Source organism: Amphiprion ocellaris, chromosome 2, assembly GCF_022539595.1.
Source record: "Amphiprion ocellaris isolate individual 3 ecotype Okinawa chromosome 2, ASM2253959v1, whole genome shotgun sequence".
NCBI classification, from domain to species: domain Eukaryota; kingdom Metazoa; phylum Chordata; class Actinopteri; family Pomacentridae; genus Amphiprion; species Amphiprion ocellaris.
This window is the reverse complement of record NC_072767.1, coordinates 23,210,301-23,227,840: the sequence shown is the minus strand read 5'-3', so window position 1 is coordinate 23,227,840 and position 17,540 is coordinate 23,210,301. Positions and strand designations below refer to the sequence as shown.

The 17,540-nt window shown below is 37.3% G+C and overlaps 1 pseudogene; it reads left to right on the top strand.

Moving 5' to 3' along the window:
• The first annotated feature begins 6,092 nt into the window (after nt 1-6,092).
• LOC111573213 (putative nuclease HARBI1) lies at nt 6,093-7,697 on the top strand (annotated as a pseudogene).
• The last annotated feature ends 9,843 nt before the right edge of the window (nt 7,698-17,540 follow it).

Sequence of the window (17,540 nt, the reverse complement as noted above, 5' to 3'; positions counted from 1 at the left end):
AGTGTCAAAAAACATTTAGAAACCAACATCAACAAAACACTCAAAGATTTGAACATCATTTGCATGACAGTGTCAAATTAAAGGACATATATTTCCAATGTAAATGTGTGATATTCATCTTCTGAAGCTTTCTCTTCACATCGTCTTCCACCTGGACTGGTTTGGTCGGGAGCATGTGCAACAAACATTTGAAAAACTGCACTTTAACATCAATGAATGACACTGAAGTTTAATCTCTACATAAATGAGACTGAGTCTGGATGTGCTGCTCTGTCATTAACTCCTAAGTTTAGGGAAAGTTCAAACAAAAGAGGACAGTTCAGATAAGACTTGAGAATGAGCTTATTTTGAACAGACATCTCAGACTTTCTGAGCTTCAGCACCTCTAGCAAGATATTTTAACAACAAGCAACTCAAGAGATCCAGAAGTTGGAGAGAGTTAGCTTTAGCTGAGCCAAAGAACATGTGAGACGCTAACCTAGCAAAAATTTCAGACTTTTCTCTGTGAATTCTGAGAAATAATTTACTATTTAATGACAGAGCTACACATCTTAACTCAGTCTCATTAAAACAGACTGTAATTCAGTGTCATCCATCCATATTAAAGTGCAGTTACCCAAAATGTTTGTTGCATGAGCTCCAACAAAACCTGTCCAGGTAGAAGGCCACTTTGACAAACAGGAAGTGGAAGATTCCAAGCAGATTTATAGAAGGGGGAACTGGACTGTACTAAGTGTGGTGGAGTACAAAGGGGTGTTTTATGGGTTTTTAAGGCTGATAATGATTATTAGTGAGACATTTGGAGTAGATATTCATTTGCAGTAAATGAAAGTATTTAAAATCTTGGAGTTAAACTTTGAAGAACACAAACTCTAACAGAAAAGTTTCTTGACACGTTTTTGTTTTGTTTACAGATGTTAAGTTAAAGGAGTTTTATTTGTGACGTATAACCAATCAAATCACTCCAGAAGACAGAGTGACCACAGGTAGATTAAGGTTCAGAGCCAAAGTAGGGCCATTTTTAAATGTATTTATTACCGTAAATCAGTAAAAAGTAAAATACTGATTATTTAGTCAGCCCACAATTACTACAATTCTACAATGTATGTCTCTTTCCTTTGACTTGTTATTTGTTGTTTTCTGGATTGTACTCAGCTGCATGCCTTCGTCCACCCGGCCTCCGTTGACTCGTCCCGCCTGCCGTCTCTGGAGCTGAAGCTGGATTGGAACAGACCAAAGTACAGTCCAATCACGATTCCAGCTGCCTCTCAAAAGGCTCCTTCATCTGGCAGGTGGCAGCACTTCTTCTGAGGGGAAGCTGAGCTGGTCTGGCAGAACTTTGGAGATGTGTTCCAGTGGTTGGTGGATGTGTGGGGAGATAGAGATGGACCTTTGAATTGTTCAGAAAGGAAAACAGGAAACCCATTGGTAGTTTTAGTTTAGGGTGCTACTGCGGTGTGTTTTGGGGTTTTAAGAGGTGAACAGGAAGAGTTTTTTTTCGTATTGATTATCTTTTACTTTGTTCCTGGTTGGAATGCCCATCAATGTCAACATGAAGTTCACTTTTAGTTCTGTTTATTTATTTTTATTTTACTAACACCCATTTGCTTTTAACCCCCTCACATGTTGTGTTGTTGTAAACTTCCTCTTTCAAATAAATAGTCGTCTAACCCTCTGGAAACCAGCGTTTGGACTGTTTTTGTGTTGCTCCTCACCTACTTCAGACAGCCGGGACATAACGTTTTGAGGACCAAAGACTATACTCTGACATTTTTTGAGCGACATGCTATACTATGATATTTTTTGGGGGATATGCTATACTATGACGTTTTTTGGACCAAAGGCTATACTATGACATTTTTAGAGTGACATGCTATACTATGACGTTTTTTGGGTGACATGCTTTTCTATGACGTTTTTAGAGCGACATGCTATACTATGATGTTTTTAGAGTAACATGCTATACTATGACGTTTTTAGAGCGACATGCTATACTATGACATTTTTTAGGTGACATGCTACACTATGACGTTTTTAGAGCGACATGCTATACTATGACCTTTTTACAGCAACATGCTATGCTATGACGTTTTTTGGGTGACATGCTATACTATGACGTTTTTTGGACCAAAGGCTATACTATTATGTTTTTAGAGTGACATGCTATACTATGACGTTTTTAGAGCGACATGCTATACTATGACGTTTTTTGGGTGACATGCTATACTATGACGTTTTTAGAGCGACATACTATACTATGACGTTTTTAGAGCGACATGCTATACTATGATGATTTTTGGGTGACATGCTATACTATGACGTTTTTATAGCGACATACTTTACTATGACGTTTTTAGAGCGACATGCTATACTATGACGTTTTTAGAGCGACATGCCATACTATGATGTTTTTAGAGCGACATTCCATACTATTATGTTTTTAGAGCGACATGCTATACTATGACGTTTTTTGGGTGACATGCTATACTGTGACGTTTTCAGAGCGACATGCTATACTATAACGTTTTTAGAGTGACATGCTATACTATGACATTTTTAGAGCGACATGCTATACTATGACATTTTTAGAGTGACATGCTATACTATGGCGTTTTTTGGGTGACATGCTATACTATGACATTTTAAGAGCGACGTGCTATACTATGACGTTTTTTGGATGACATGCTATACTATGACATTTTTTGAGTGACATGCTATACTATGTTTTTAGAGCGACATGCCATAATATGACATTTTGTCGAATGACATGCTATACTATGATGTTTTTTGGACGACATGCTATACTATGATGTTTTTAGAGCACCATGCTATACTATGATGTTTTTAGAGCGACATGCTATACTATGACGATTTTAGAGCGACGTGCTATACTATGACGTTCTTAGAGTGACATGCTATACTATGACGTTTTTTGGGTGACATGCTATACTATGACGGTTTTAGAGCGACATGCGATATTATGGCATTTCTTGGATGACATGCTATACTATGACGTTTTTAGAGCGACATGCTATACTATGACATTTTTTGGACCACAGGCTATACTGTGACATTTTTAGAGCAACATGCTATACTATGACGTTTTTAGAGCGACATACTATACTATGATGTTTTTTGGACCAAAGGCTATACTATGATGTTTTTAGAGTGACATTCCATACTATGATGTTTTTAGAGCGACATGCTATACTATGACGTTTTTAGAGCGACATGCTATACTATGACGTTTTTTGGGTGACATGCTATACTGTGACGTTTTCAGAGCGACATGCTATACTATGACATTTTAAGAGCGACATGCTATACTATGACATTTTTAGAGCAACATGCTATACTATGACGTTTTTTGGACCAAAGGCTGTGCTATGACGTTTTTTGGATGACATGCTATACTATGACATTTTTTGAGTGACATGCTATACTATGTTTTTAGAGCGACATGCCATAATATGACATTTTGTCGAATGACATGCTATACTATGATGTTTTTAGAGCACCATGCTATACTATGATGTTTTTAGAGTGACATGCTATACTATGATGTTTTTAGAGCACCATGCTATACTATGATGTTTTTAGAGCGACATGCCATACTATGATGTTTTTAGAGCGACATGCTATACTATGACATTTTTTGAGTGACATGCTATACTATGACATTTTTCGAGTGACATGCTATACTATGACCTTTTTAGAGCGACATGCTATACTATGACGTTTTTTGAGTGACATGCTATACTATGACCTTTTTAGAGCGACATGCTATACCATGACGTTTTTTGGACCAAAGGCTATACTATGATGTTTTTAGAGCAACATGCCATACTATGACGTTTTTAGACGACACGCTATACTATGACGTTTTTAGAGCAACATGCCATACAATGACGTTTTTAGAGCGACATGCTATACTATGACGTTTTTTGGGTGACATGCTATACTATGACGTTTTTAGAGTGACATGCTGTACTATGACGTTTTTAGAGCAACATGCTATACTATGACGTTTTTTGGACCAAAGGCTATACTATGATGTTTTTTGAGCGATATGCTATACTAGGACGTTTTTAGAGCGATATGCTATACTATGAAATTTTTTGGACAAAAGACCACAGTGAACATGAAACACCTGACATGAAGACAGATGTCACAGTGTCAGCATCAACAGCAGAGGTTCATTTTAAAGTGACCCTGGAAAGATTTACTCTGTCATATATAGTTTTCCAAGCACTGAAAGACAGAAAGGCCTGTAGTCACTTTAGCTTTATAGGGGAGAGGATTTTACTATCCAGCTTATCTGTGCTGTAATTTAAATGTAATAACTGTAGTGCTCATCATTACTTTGGACATATTCTGGAAGGTTATTTTTCCAATCTACACTGCAGGAATAAGTACTACAACATGGGAATTAGTCATTAAACAATGTTAACCGTTATAGAGTAAATTTACTGTTTTCTCCAGTTTAACTTCAGAGACTCAGCAAATATCAGGAGTACTGACAATAGAGAACCTTAACGTTACTGTTTTAATCACATTTAGGTTTTGTAAACGTTACATTAATGTGAACCAGCGTCTCCACTGACAGTTTTATGAACTAAATGTACCACATTACAGTAACACAACTCACTTTAGCTGTTTACATGAAACTCATCACAAACATTGCTAGCTTAATGGTATATTAGCTTTATGACTGAGCAGTTAGCTCGGTTAGCATCGCTAACATTAAAACTAATATTTACCGAATGCTAACTCTCTTCTTTGGTCAACACACACAGAAATAAACTTCACCAACATCTGCATTGCATGGCACACATTAGATCTGACACTAAAGCTGCATATAAAGTGCATTAAAAGCGACACTGATACGAAAATAAACACTTACCAAACTATCAGAGTCCTTTCAGTGTCTGCTGGTAGAATCAGTCGAAGGCAGAAAACTGGTTAAAACAAGCCAATGGCAGAAAAACTGTCTGTGGAAAATGTTCTGCTGCTTCACCGATAAATAAACCAACAGTTATTATCTCAGAATTAATCCAAACGAGGAGAGCAGAGTCTCTGCAGCCTCCTCCATAGGACCTGTCAATCATTCCAGACCGGACTGTCAATCAAGTAGTCCCGTCCCCTGGCTTTGCAAAACTTTAAGGCTCTATAAAAAAAAAAATATTGATTTATTTTAAGATCGGCCACCTGATCTCTCATTTTGACCATGAAAACTAACGAAAAAAAATCTATACAGTCTATGCAATGTACTCTGTTTGGCGCTACACTTGCTGATGACAGCTTCCGGTCTCAGAAAATGACAAAACGGACCTTTTTCGTTTCTGTCTCTTACAGATTTTACTTTTTTGTTATTCTAAATATAAAATGAAAATCAAAGCATTTTTAAAAGTTCGTATAACCCTTTTTGATCATGAAAAGGGAAAACGCCTTGTATTTCAATTTTAATTTTTGTATTTTAAAACGAAAATCAAATAACCACTGGTTTGTTGTTTTTCAATACCCGTTTGAAACCGGAAAATCCAATTGCCAAAATATACACGGACCCTAAACATTGTGCACAGAGTTAATTCATCATCGTTAAATAATTTGTTGGTGTGGATTGCAGACTTTTTTAGCTGTTGAAGCACTGAGGTCCGTGTACGGATCTTGTAATTGGATTTTCCGTTCTGAAAGGGGTATTGGAAAAACAAAACAGGAGTGGCTATTTGACTTCCGCTTTAAAATACAAAAATCTAAATTGAAATACAAGGCGTTTTTCCTTTTCGTGATCAAAAAGGGATATACAATTTTTTTCCAATGCTTTGATTTTCGTTTTATATTTAGAATAACAAGAAAGTAAAATCAGTAAGAGACAGAAACGAAAAAGGTCATTTTTTTCATTTTCTGAGACCGGAAGTGGTCATCAGCAAGTGTGGAGCCAAACAGAGCAGTGTGCATAGACTGTATATACATTTTTTTTTCGTTAGTTTTCATGGTCAAAATGAGAGATCTGGGGTCCGTTTCACGAAGCAGGTTTAGTGAAAACTCTGAGTTTGTTAACCCTGAAATGAGGGAAACTCTGAGTTTTCCGTTTCACAAAGGGAGGTAACTCAAACCCGAGACAGAGGGGTAACTCTACCCTGTTTCACAAAGAGGGGTAACTTAAACTCTCGGTCAGTTACCGTAGTAACAGACTCTATGACTCTAACCTGGTCGGGACCAGGTTTTTCTCAGTAAACCTCGAGTTTCTCTCTGTCTCCGCCCTCTTTCAGCCACACACGCCATTTCATTTCCTCATTCATTCAGTCAGCTGGCGAGTTTTGGCGAAGTCTAGTTCTGCCGTGTGTCAAAATGACGTCCTTTTATGAACAATCCAGTGGATGAAGGAGCAGCATTACTGCACAGAGAATTAAATATTCGTCGGGAGATTGTTTTCAGACCGCGCATAGATGTTTTGGCATTTCCGGACAGTTATCTTTTTGAACGGTACCGTTTCACCTCACAATCCATAACCTACATCCACAACCTACTCCGTCCTTACATTTACAACTTTACCAACCGCAGTCATGCTCTAATGTCCCAGCAGATATTGTGTGTTGTGCTGCGGTTCTTTGCAAATGGAAGTTTTTTATATAATGTAGGAGATGCAGAGCACTTCAGGCAACTGTATGCAGGATGGTCAGAAATGTGTCTGGCCCTGAAACGACTTTTACGATCTTTGTCGTTTTCCCTGGACATAAACCTGTCAGAGCCATCAAGGAGGAGTTCCACAGGATTGCAGGTGAATGATGTAGAGATCTGTTAAATTAATTTTAAATCATATCCAGTTAATGACATTGTGCTGCAACCTCAGACTGTGATTAGTAAATTTAATTTCTTTTAGGATTTCCCAGTGTGATTGGCTGCATTGATGGCACACACATCCCCATCACAGCTCCCAAATATAATGAAGCTGATTATGTGAATAGGAAGTCCATTCACAGTATAAATGTGCAGGTAGGTTAGAGGTAGATTGACTACGGTTTCAAAATGTTAAAGACTGCATCATAGTTCAACATCAGTCATTCTCTGCACTGTCAAGATCATATGTGATGCTGCACACATCATTTCCAATGTGGAGGCCAAGTGGCCTGGGTCTGTTCATGACTCGAGGATTTTTCGAGAGTCTAACCTGAGCAACAGACTGCAGCGTGGTAAACAGCCTAAAGATTTCACAATATATTTCACTTGTCTCCCTCCTTTAATATACTCTAATGTATCCACTATACATTACAGGAGAGTTTGATGGCCTTCTGCTGGGTGACAGGGGTTACCATGCCAACCCAGGCTGATGACCTCATACCCTGACCCTGAACCAGACCCCCAACAGAACTTCAACCGGGCTCACTGCAAGACGAGAGCCTGGGTGGAGATGACCATAGACCTGCTGAAAGCCCGTTTCCAGTGTCTACGTCACCTCAGGGTGACTCCTGAGAGGCCTGTGATATTATTGTGGCATGTGTTGTTCTTCATAATATTACCACTATTAGAGGAGAGCAACACTCTGCCCTACAAACTGAAGACCCAGATGATGACCTCATCCACCTGCCAGCTATCAAGGATGGCAGAGCAGTCAGAGACACCATATGCCATAATCACTTTAGAGTTTAAGTCACCATCATCACCACCACAGCAGTGAAATAAACACATGACATACATTTCATTTGGTCTTCTTTATTTCCTACAAATAAAAGAGCTAGTTTAGTTCATGTTCCAGTAGTTAACATAATTCACCTGTGGCCTGCACCCACCTCTAACTTGTGCTCCAGTATTTCAATTTCCAGATCTGCCTTCTTAATCTGGCGGTCCAAGTACTGCATTTCTTTATCTGTTTTTTGTATTTTTCTCAGCAAGTGGATTTTGTATATTTGTTTTACTGGTAACTGGGAATACATAAAGGACATTAAATTATACAGTTGCACATGAATTCCATGGACTGAACCTCTGGTGTTTACTGAACATCCATCTCACTGTGTCAATCTGTGCAGTGGAAGTTGAGGGACCATCCTGCTGCTGTCCAGCCATGCTCTGTTAAAAAGGATGAGAATGTGCAATACTTCAGTGTAGGCTAAATGTCACACTCTATATTCCACCAGAATGTTCAGAAATGTGAATGGGAAGAGAACTATCACTAACATACCTCTGTATGCCTTTCTGGATCCCACTCTGTAAAGGCAGCAGACACAGTTTCATCCTCTTCATAGATGAGTGATATGTTTCAGTGGACTTAAACTACCATTTGGCTAAATCTTTGGAGTATTGCCTACTTACAGTTACAAGGTCTGTTGTGGTGTGAAGGGGCTCCACCAGGCAGATAGTACCATCAGAATCTGTTGGGCCAAAAGAAAAAAAGGCCCAAAAGAGAAATAAATATTTGTATGAATATGCTTGAAAACATTCCATATATACATATACATGGGCTACACACACACACACACACACACACACACACACACACACACACACACACACACACACACACACACACACACACACACACACACACACATTACATTTTATAAAAGCACTTGTGTCTTGGGGGTTGGTCTCAGAGGATGAGTTCCCTCCAGGGATTCCCTCAGCCACTGGCCTTCCCAAATTCTGGCTTAGGACCAGCTCCTCTGCCTCCGTTACAGGTGGTGGTGCTGGGCCACCTCCCTTTTTACAGGCATCTGCTTTCTTTCTGTTGGCTGAGTAGAAGTCTGTGTTAGTTTAAATACTCTTAATTATTTAACAGAACATGATATGGATGCAGACATTTAGGCTATGTGTGGGATAGAACCACTGCACAGTCAAACAGCCACTTAATAATTAAGCTACTTTACAATGTAAAACATGATCAAAATGAGGTAGCTCCATGAGATTATGCCGACTTCTTACCTGTTTGAACAATGTTCTTATATTTCATCTTCAGCTGCTGCCACATGCGCTTCTCCCCCGCAGGATTGCACCTAAATGAAATAACTTAATAGTCTACTATTCAAACAGTTTCCCCCTGTAATATTATTGTGATTTAAACTTACGCATTGACTCGGGCAGCAATGTTCTCCCACGCCGTCTCCCTCTCTTTTGCAGCCGCAGCAGTGTTGCACTTCTTTCTAAAAACGTGTTCGTAGTCGCCATATGAACGAATTAAGATGTCCAGTTCAAGTGGTGTAAAAAACGTAGCTCTCTGCTTCCCTGTTGCCATGGTGACTCGTCGAATCGGGGTTCCATTGATGCTGTCTTTTTATAGTTGTGGTGCACGCACTTAACTCTGGGTGAAACTACTCCGAGTTGATTTAACCAACTCGAATCAGCCGTTGTGAAACCGAAAACTCAGAGTTTTCTATCTCAGAGTAGATCAACTCAGAGTTCAGGGTTAAACTCAGAGTTTGTTGAACCTGCTTCGTGAAACGGACTCCTGGTGGCCGATCCTAAAATAAATCAATATTGATTTTTTTTTTTTTTTTTTTTAAATAGAGCGTTAAAGTTTTGCGAAGCCAGGGGGCGGGACTACTTGATTGACAGTCCGGTCTGGAATGGAACGGGTCCTATGGAGCAGGCAGCCGAGACTCTGCTCTCCTCGTTTGGATTGATTCTGATATAGTAACTGTTGGTTTATTTATCGGTGCAGCAGCAGAACATTTTCCACAGTGTTACGAGGTTAGCAGGAGAACCCAAGCGCAGACTCACAGAAACTGACAGACAGCTGAATGAAGGCTATAGATTTATTTCATCCAAAAACTAAACCAATACGGAGAACTGAACTGAGAGGACAGAATTAAACCAAACAACTCAAAGCTCGACAATAAACACTATGAATACCAAAATGGAAGTCAACCAAAACTAAACTGAATTTACAAAACTAAATTAAGGAGGAGTACTCACTAGATGGGGGAACTGAATACAGAGGGGAAAACAGGCTGAGGTAATCTAGGGGCAAATGGGGATGAGGAAGGAACAACTGGCTGGAGACTGAAGCGGAGCTGACGAGAAACCGGGAGGAGAACTGAGTCCATGCGTGAGAAAATCCAGGAGGGGGGGAAACGGAGTCCAAAAGCAAATCCAAAAGAATGTCTTGAGTCCGTGACAAGATGTGAGTCTTTGAGGGTATGTGGGTCGATGATCCGGCAGGGAGTAAATGAATGAGCAGGGTTTAAATAGGGAACAGGTGATATTGTGGGCAGGTGAGCTGATTACTGCAATGTGAGTCAGGTGTAGTAATCAGGTGAGTGGAGACAGGTGAGAAGGGAAAGCAAGAGACAGGGACGAGAGAGATTAGTGGGAAAGAGATGACAGACAGAGGGAGCCAAAGGGACAGGTCAAAATAGATGCAGAAAATCAAGGAGGAAGAAAGAAAGAGGGAGAAGGAGGGAGAAGGAACAGGGGCAGGAGCAGAATCATAACACACAGACAATTTTCCTGCCCGTTGACTTGTTTTAACCAGTTTTCTGCCTTCGGCTGATTCTACCAGCAGACACTGAAAGGACTCTGATAGTTTGGTAAGTAAATGTTTATTTTCGTATCGGTGCCGCTTTTAATGCACTTTATATGCAGCTTTAGTGTCAGATATAATGTGTGCCATGCACTCCAGATGTTGGTGGAGTTTATTTCTGTGTGTGTTGACCAGAGAAGAAAGTTAGCATAGTAAATATTAGCTTTAATGTTAGCGATGCTAACCGAGCTAGCTGCTCAGTCGTAGCATGATTAAAGCTAACGAAGCATCAAGCTAATGTGTTGAGTTTCATGTAAACAGATGAAGTGTGTTGTGTTCATGTAATGTGGTTCATTAAGTTCATAAAACGGTGGTTGGTTGACATTAATGTAACGTTCAGGAAACTTAAATGTGATTAAAACAGTAACGTTAATGTTCTAGTTGTCAGTAATCAGGTTTAATTTGACACTAAAACAGACTCTGATAGTTATAAATGACATCAGTTTCATTAATTTGTTGGAAATTGTCTCATTTGTTGTTGTGATGTTGCTGCTGATTCATTAAAACAAGATGATCCATGTTGAAGATACGTTTAGTTCTAGTATCAGAAGTACAAGAAGGAAAATGGAAGTTTAGTTCTGCTACGTCAAAGATTTCAGGAATAAAATAACTAAATGAGTCTTTATACCTCAAACTTTATTTTACAATAAAGAAATAATGAAATAATCACAGATAATAAAAATATAAATAGCAGAGAAAACCTGAGAGAATAATTTCCTGAAAAGTCTGTGAAGGAAAAGCAGCTTTTTGTCTTGAAAGATCAGAATCAGCTCCAACATCTGCATCTAACAGCATCAAGTCAACCAGAAAGAAAAGAAAAAAGAAAATGACTTCTTTCTGATCACATCTGTTCCGCTGCTCACAGTCTGCTGCTGCTCACATTGTTCACATTTATAGTCCACTTTTAAAAGTTCAGTAGACAGGTGCTCTGCTTTGGAGTGTGACAATGTCGTCGGTGATGTGGAGAGTGAAGTTTCATCTACAGCGTGCTTTAGGACAGCCGGGTCAAACTTGATGTTTGAAATACTGATTGACAGCGCAGATTTAACTGTCTGTAGTTCCGTTTTGATGGGTGTTAAACTTTCACTTAAAGCCACCAGGAGCTGGGTCTTTAAAATAACCACCATCTCGTTGCAGAGTGAAAGTAGCAGTTGCTCCTTAAGGTCAGAGATTGCAGCATCTGAGGGCCTCTTCAAAAGAAGACTTAGTTGATGAAGGCGTTCTGGAGCAGGACCAGAAAGACCACGACTAAGCACCCTTGAGATCTCAGGCAGCGTCTCGCTCAGGTGGGTGTCAACGGTGTTCACGGTCAGGTCTGTGGTAATCCCGTCAAAAAACAAAGCAGAAAAAAAATCTAGATTAAAATAAACATGTAACCATGTCGCCCAAAAAACATCATAGTATAGTATGTCGCTCTAAAAACGTCATAGTATAGCATGTCGCTCTAAAAACGTCATAGTATAGCATGTCGCTGTAAAAATGTCATAGTATAACCTTTGGTTCAACAAACGTCATAGTTTAGCATGTCGCTCTAAAGACGCTATAGTATGAGCATGTCGCTCTAAAAACGTCACTCCAGTTCACTCCAGTTCCCAGTCTCTGAGTCCAGGTCGCTCCATCTCCCAGTCTCGAGTCCAGGTCGTTCCAGTTCCCAGTCTCTGAGTCCAGGTCTCTGAGTCCCGGTCGCTGCAGTTCCCAGTGTCTGAGTCCAGTTCGTTCCTGTTCCCCGTCTCTGTGTCCAGGTCGCTCCTGTTCCCAGTCTCTTTTTGAGGTCGCTCCATCACTACGTGTCTGAGTCCAGGTCGCTCCAGTTATACTATGGCGTTTTTTTTTGCACCAAAATCCATGATGATTTTGTTTTCAAAGAAAACCTTACCATAGTCTTTTTCACAGCCTCCTTTACATTATTTCATCATATGGCACGTTTTTAGAACATGCTGAAAAATCACTTTTTTTTTTCGACATAGTATACTATGGCGTTTTTTTGCGCTTAAATTCATGATGAGTTTTTTTTTCAAAGAAAACCTTTCTGGAGTGTTTTTCACGTCCTACTTTACGTTATTTCATCATATGGCATGTTTTTACAACATGTTGAAAAATGGCATTTTTCGACATAGTATACTATGGCTTTTTTTTTTTTGCCTAAATTCATGATGATCTTTTTTCAAAGAAAACCTTTCTGGAGTGTTTTTCACGGCCTCCTTTACATTATTTCATCATATGGCATGTTTTTGCAACATGCTGAAAAATCACATTTTTCGACATAGTATAGTAAGGCTTTTTTTTGCGGCAAAATTCATGATGATTTTTTTTTTCAAAGAAAACCTTTCTGGAGTGTTTTTCAGGGCCTATTTTACATTATTTCATCATATGGCATGTTTTCACAACATGTTGACAAACAACACTTTTCGACATAGTATACTATGGCGTTTTTTTGCACCAAAATTCATGATGATTTTTTTTTTCAAAGAAAACATTACCATAGTGTTTTTCACGGCCTGCTTTACATTATTTCATCATATGGCACGTTTTTACAACATGTTGAAAAATGACATTTTTTTTCGACATAGTATAGTAAGGCGTTTTTTTGCGCCAAAATTCATGATGATTTTTTTTTCAAAGAAAACCTTTCTGGAGTGTTTTCCACGGCCTCCTTTACATTATTTCATCATATGGCACGTTTTTACATGTCGAAAAATTGCATTTTTTTTCCGACATAGTATACTATGGTGTTTTTTTTGCGCCAAAATTCATGATGATTTTTTTTTCAAAGAAAACCTTTCTGGAGTGTTTTTCACGCCCTCCTTTACATTATTTCATCATATGGCATGTTTTTACAACATGTTTCAAAAATCGCATTTTTTTTCGACATAGTATAGCAACGCGTTTTTTTTGCACCAAAATTCATGATGATTTCTTTTTTTCAAAGAAAACCTTTCTGGAGTGTTTTTCACAGCCTCCTTTACATTATTTCATCATATGGCACGTTTTTACAACATGTTTGAAAAATCGCATTTTTTTTCGACATAGTATAGTAAGGTATTTTTTTGCGCCAAAATTCATGAGGATTGTTTTTTTTCAAGAAAGCCTTTCTGGAGTGTTTTTCACAGTCTGCTTTACATTATTTCATCATATGGCACGTTTTTACATGTTGAAAAATTGCATTTTTTTTCCGACATAGTATACTATGGCGTTTTTTTTGCGCCAAAATTCATGATGATTTTTTTTTCAAAGAAAACCTTTCTGGAGTGTTTTTCACGCCCTCCTTTACATTATTTCATCATATGGCATGTTATTACAACACGTTTCAAAAATCGCATTTTTTTTCTACATAGTATAGCAACGCGTTTTTTTTGCACCAAAATTCATGATGATTTCTTTTTTTCAAAGAAAACCTTTCTGGAGTGTTTTTCGCAGCCTCCTTTACATTATTTCATCATATGGCACGTTTTTACAACATGTTTGAAAAATCGCATTTTTTTTCGACATAGTATAGTAAGGTATTTTTTTTGCGCCAAAATTCATGAGGATTTTTTTTTCAAAGAAAACCTTTCTGGAGTGTTTTTCACGCCCTCCTTTACATTATTTCATCATATGGCATGTTTTTACAATGTGTTGAAAAACACATTTTTTTTTCGACATAGTATACTATGTCTTTTTTTTGCGCCAAAATTCATGAGGGTTTTTTTTTCAAAGAAAACCTTTCTGGAGTGTTTTTCACGCCCTCCTTTACATTATTTCATCATATGGCACGTTTTTACAACATGTTTCAAAAATCGCATTTCTGTTTGACATAGTATAGTAAGGCGTTTTCTTTGCGCCAAAATTCATGAGGATTTTTTTTTTCAAAGAAAACCTTTCTGGAGTGTTTTTCACGCCCTCCTTTACATTATTTCATCATATGGCACGTTTTTACAACATGTTTGAAAAATCGCATTTTTTTTCGACATAGTATAGTAAGGCGTTTTTTTTGCGCCAAAATTCATGAGGATTTTTTTTTCAAAGAAAACCTTTCTGGAGTGTTTTTCATGCCCTCCTTTACATTATTTCATCATATGGCATGTTTTTACAACATGTTTGAAAAATCGCATTTTTTGTCGACATAGTATAGTAAGGCGTTTTTTTTGCGCCAAAATTCATGAGGATTTTTTTTCAAAGAAAACCTTTCTGGAGTGTTTTTCATGCCCTCCTTTACATTATTTCATCATATGGCACGTTTTTACAACATGTTTGAAAAATCGCATTTTTTTTCGACATAGTATAGTAAGGCGTTTTTTTTGCGCCAAAATTCATGAGGGTTTTTTTTTCAAAGAAAACCTTTCTGGAGTGTTTCTCACGCCCTCCTTTACATTATTTCATCATATGGCACATTCTTACAACATGTTTGAAAAATCGCATTTTTTTTCGACATAGTATAGCAACGCGTTTTTTTTGCACCAAAATTCATGATGATTTCTTTTTTTCAAATAAAACCTTTCTGGAGTGTTTTTCGCAGCCTCCTTTACATTATTTCATCATATGGCACGTTTTTACAACATGTTTGAAAAATCGCATTTTTTTTCGACATAGTATAGTAAGGTTTTTTTTTTGCGCCAAAATTCATGAGGATTTTTTTTTTCAAAGAAAACCTTTCTGGAGTGTTTTTCACGCCCTCCTTTACATTATTTCATCATACGGCACATTTTTACAACATGTTTCAAAAATCGCATTTCTGTTTGACATAGTAAAGCAACGCGTTTTTTTGCACCAAAATTCATGATGATTTCTTTTTTTCAAATAAAACCTTTCTGGAGTGTTTTTCACGCCCTCCTTTACATTATTTCATCATATGGCACGTTTTTACAACATGTTTGAAAATCGCATTTTTTTTCGACATAGTATAGTAAGGCGTTTTTTTAGCGCCAAAACTCATGAGGATTTTTTTTTTCAAAGAAAACCTTTCTGGTGTGTTTTTCATGCCCTCCTTTACATTATTTCATCATATGGCACGTTTTTACAACATGTTTGAAAAATCGCATTTTTTTTCGACAGAGTATAGTAAGGCGTTTTTTTTGCGCCAAAATTCATGAGGATTTTTTTTTCAAAGAAAACTTTTCTGGACTGTTTTTCATGCCCTCCTTTACATTATTTCATCATATGGCACGTTTTTACAACATGTTTGAAAAATAGCATTTTTTTTTGACATAGTATAGTAAGGCGCTTTTTTTGCGCCAAAATTCATGATGACTTTTTTTTCAAAGAAAACCTTTCTGGAGTGTTTTTCATGCCCTCCTTTACATTATTTCATCATAAGGCAAATTTTTACAACATGTTTGAAAAATCGCATTTTTTTTTCGACATAGTATAGTAAGGCGTTTTTTTTGCGCCAAAATTCATGATGATTTTTTTTTCAAAAAATACCTTTCTGGAGTGTTTTTCACGCCCTCCTTTACATTATTTCATCATATGGCATGTTTTTACAATGTGTTGAAAAACACATTCTTTTTTTCGACATAGTATACTATGGCTTTTTTTTGCGCCAAAATTCATGAGGGTTTTTTTTTCAAAGAAAACTTTCTGGAGTGTTTTTCACGCCCTCCTTTACATTATTTCATCATATGGCACGTTTCTACAACATGTTTGAAAAATCGCATTTTTTTTCGACATAGTATAGTAAGGCTTTTTTTTTTGCGCCAAAATTCATGAGGATTTTTTTTTCAAAGAAAACCTTTCTGGAGTGTTTTTCAAGCCCTCCTTTACATTATTTCATCATATGGCACGTATTTACAACATGTTTGAAAAATCACATTTTTTTTCGACATAGTATAGTAAGGCTTTTTTTTGCGGCAAAATTCATGATGATTTTTTTTTCAAAGAAAACCTTTCTGGAGTGTTTTTCACGCCCTCCTTTACGTTATTTCATCATATGGCACGTTTTTACAGCATGTTTGAAAAATCGCATTTTTTTTTGACATAGTATAGTAAAGGGGTTTTTTTTGCGCCAAAATTCATGTTTTTTTTTTCAAAGAAACCCTTTCTGGAGTGTTTTTCACGCCCTCCTTTACATTATTTCATCATATGGCACGTTTTTACAACATGTTTCAAAAATCGCATTTCTGTTTGACATCGTATTGCAACGCGTTTTTTTGCACCAAAATTCATGATGATGTCTTTTTTTCAAATAAAACCTTTCTGGAGTGTTTTTCACGCCCTCCTTTACATTATTTCATCATATGGCACATTTTTACAACATGTTTCAAAAATCGCATTTCTGTTTGACATAGTAAAGCAACGCGTTTTTTTGCACCAAAATTCATGATGATTTCTTTTTTTCAAATAAAACCTTTCTGGAGTGTTTTTCACGCCCTCCTTTACATTATTTCATCATATGGCACGTTTTTACAACATGTTTGAAAATCGCATTTTTTTTCGACATAGTATAGTAAGGCGTTTTTTTAGCGCCAAAACTCATGAGGATTTTTTTTTTCAAAGAAAACCTTTCTGGTGTGTTTTTCATGCCCTCCTTTACATTATTTCATCATATGGCACGTTTTTACAACATGTTTGAAAAATCGCATTTTTTTTCGACAGAGTATAGTAAGGCGTTTTTTTTTGCGCCAAAATTCATGAGGATTTTTTTTTCAAAGAAAACTTTTCTGGACTGTTTTTCATGCCCTCCTTTACATTATTTCATCATATGGCACGTTTTTACAACATGTTTGAAAAATAGCATTTTTTTTTGACATAGTATAGTAAGGCGTTTTTTTTGCGCCAAAATTCATGATGACTTTTTTTTCAAAGAAAACCTTTCTGGAGTGTTTTTCATGCCCTCCTTTACATTATTTCATCATAAGGCACATTTTTACAACATGTTTGAAAAATCGCATTTTTTTTTCGACATAGTATAGTAAGGCGTTTTTTTTGCGCCAAAATTCATGATGATTTTTTTTTCAAAAAAAACCTTTCTGGAGTGTTTTTCACGCCCTCCTTTACATTATTTCATCATATGGCATGTTTTTACAATGTGTTGAAAAACACATTTTTT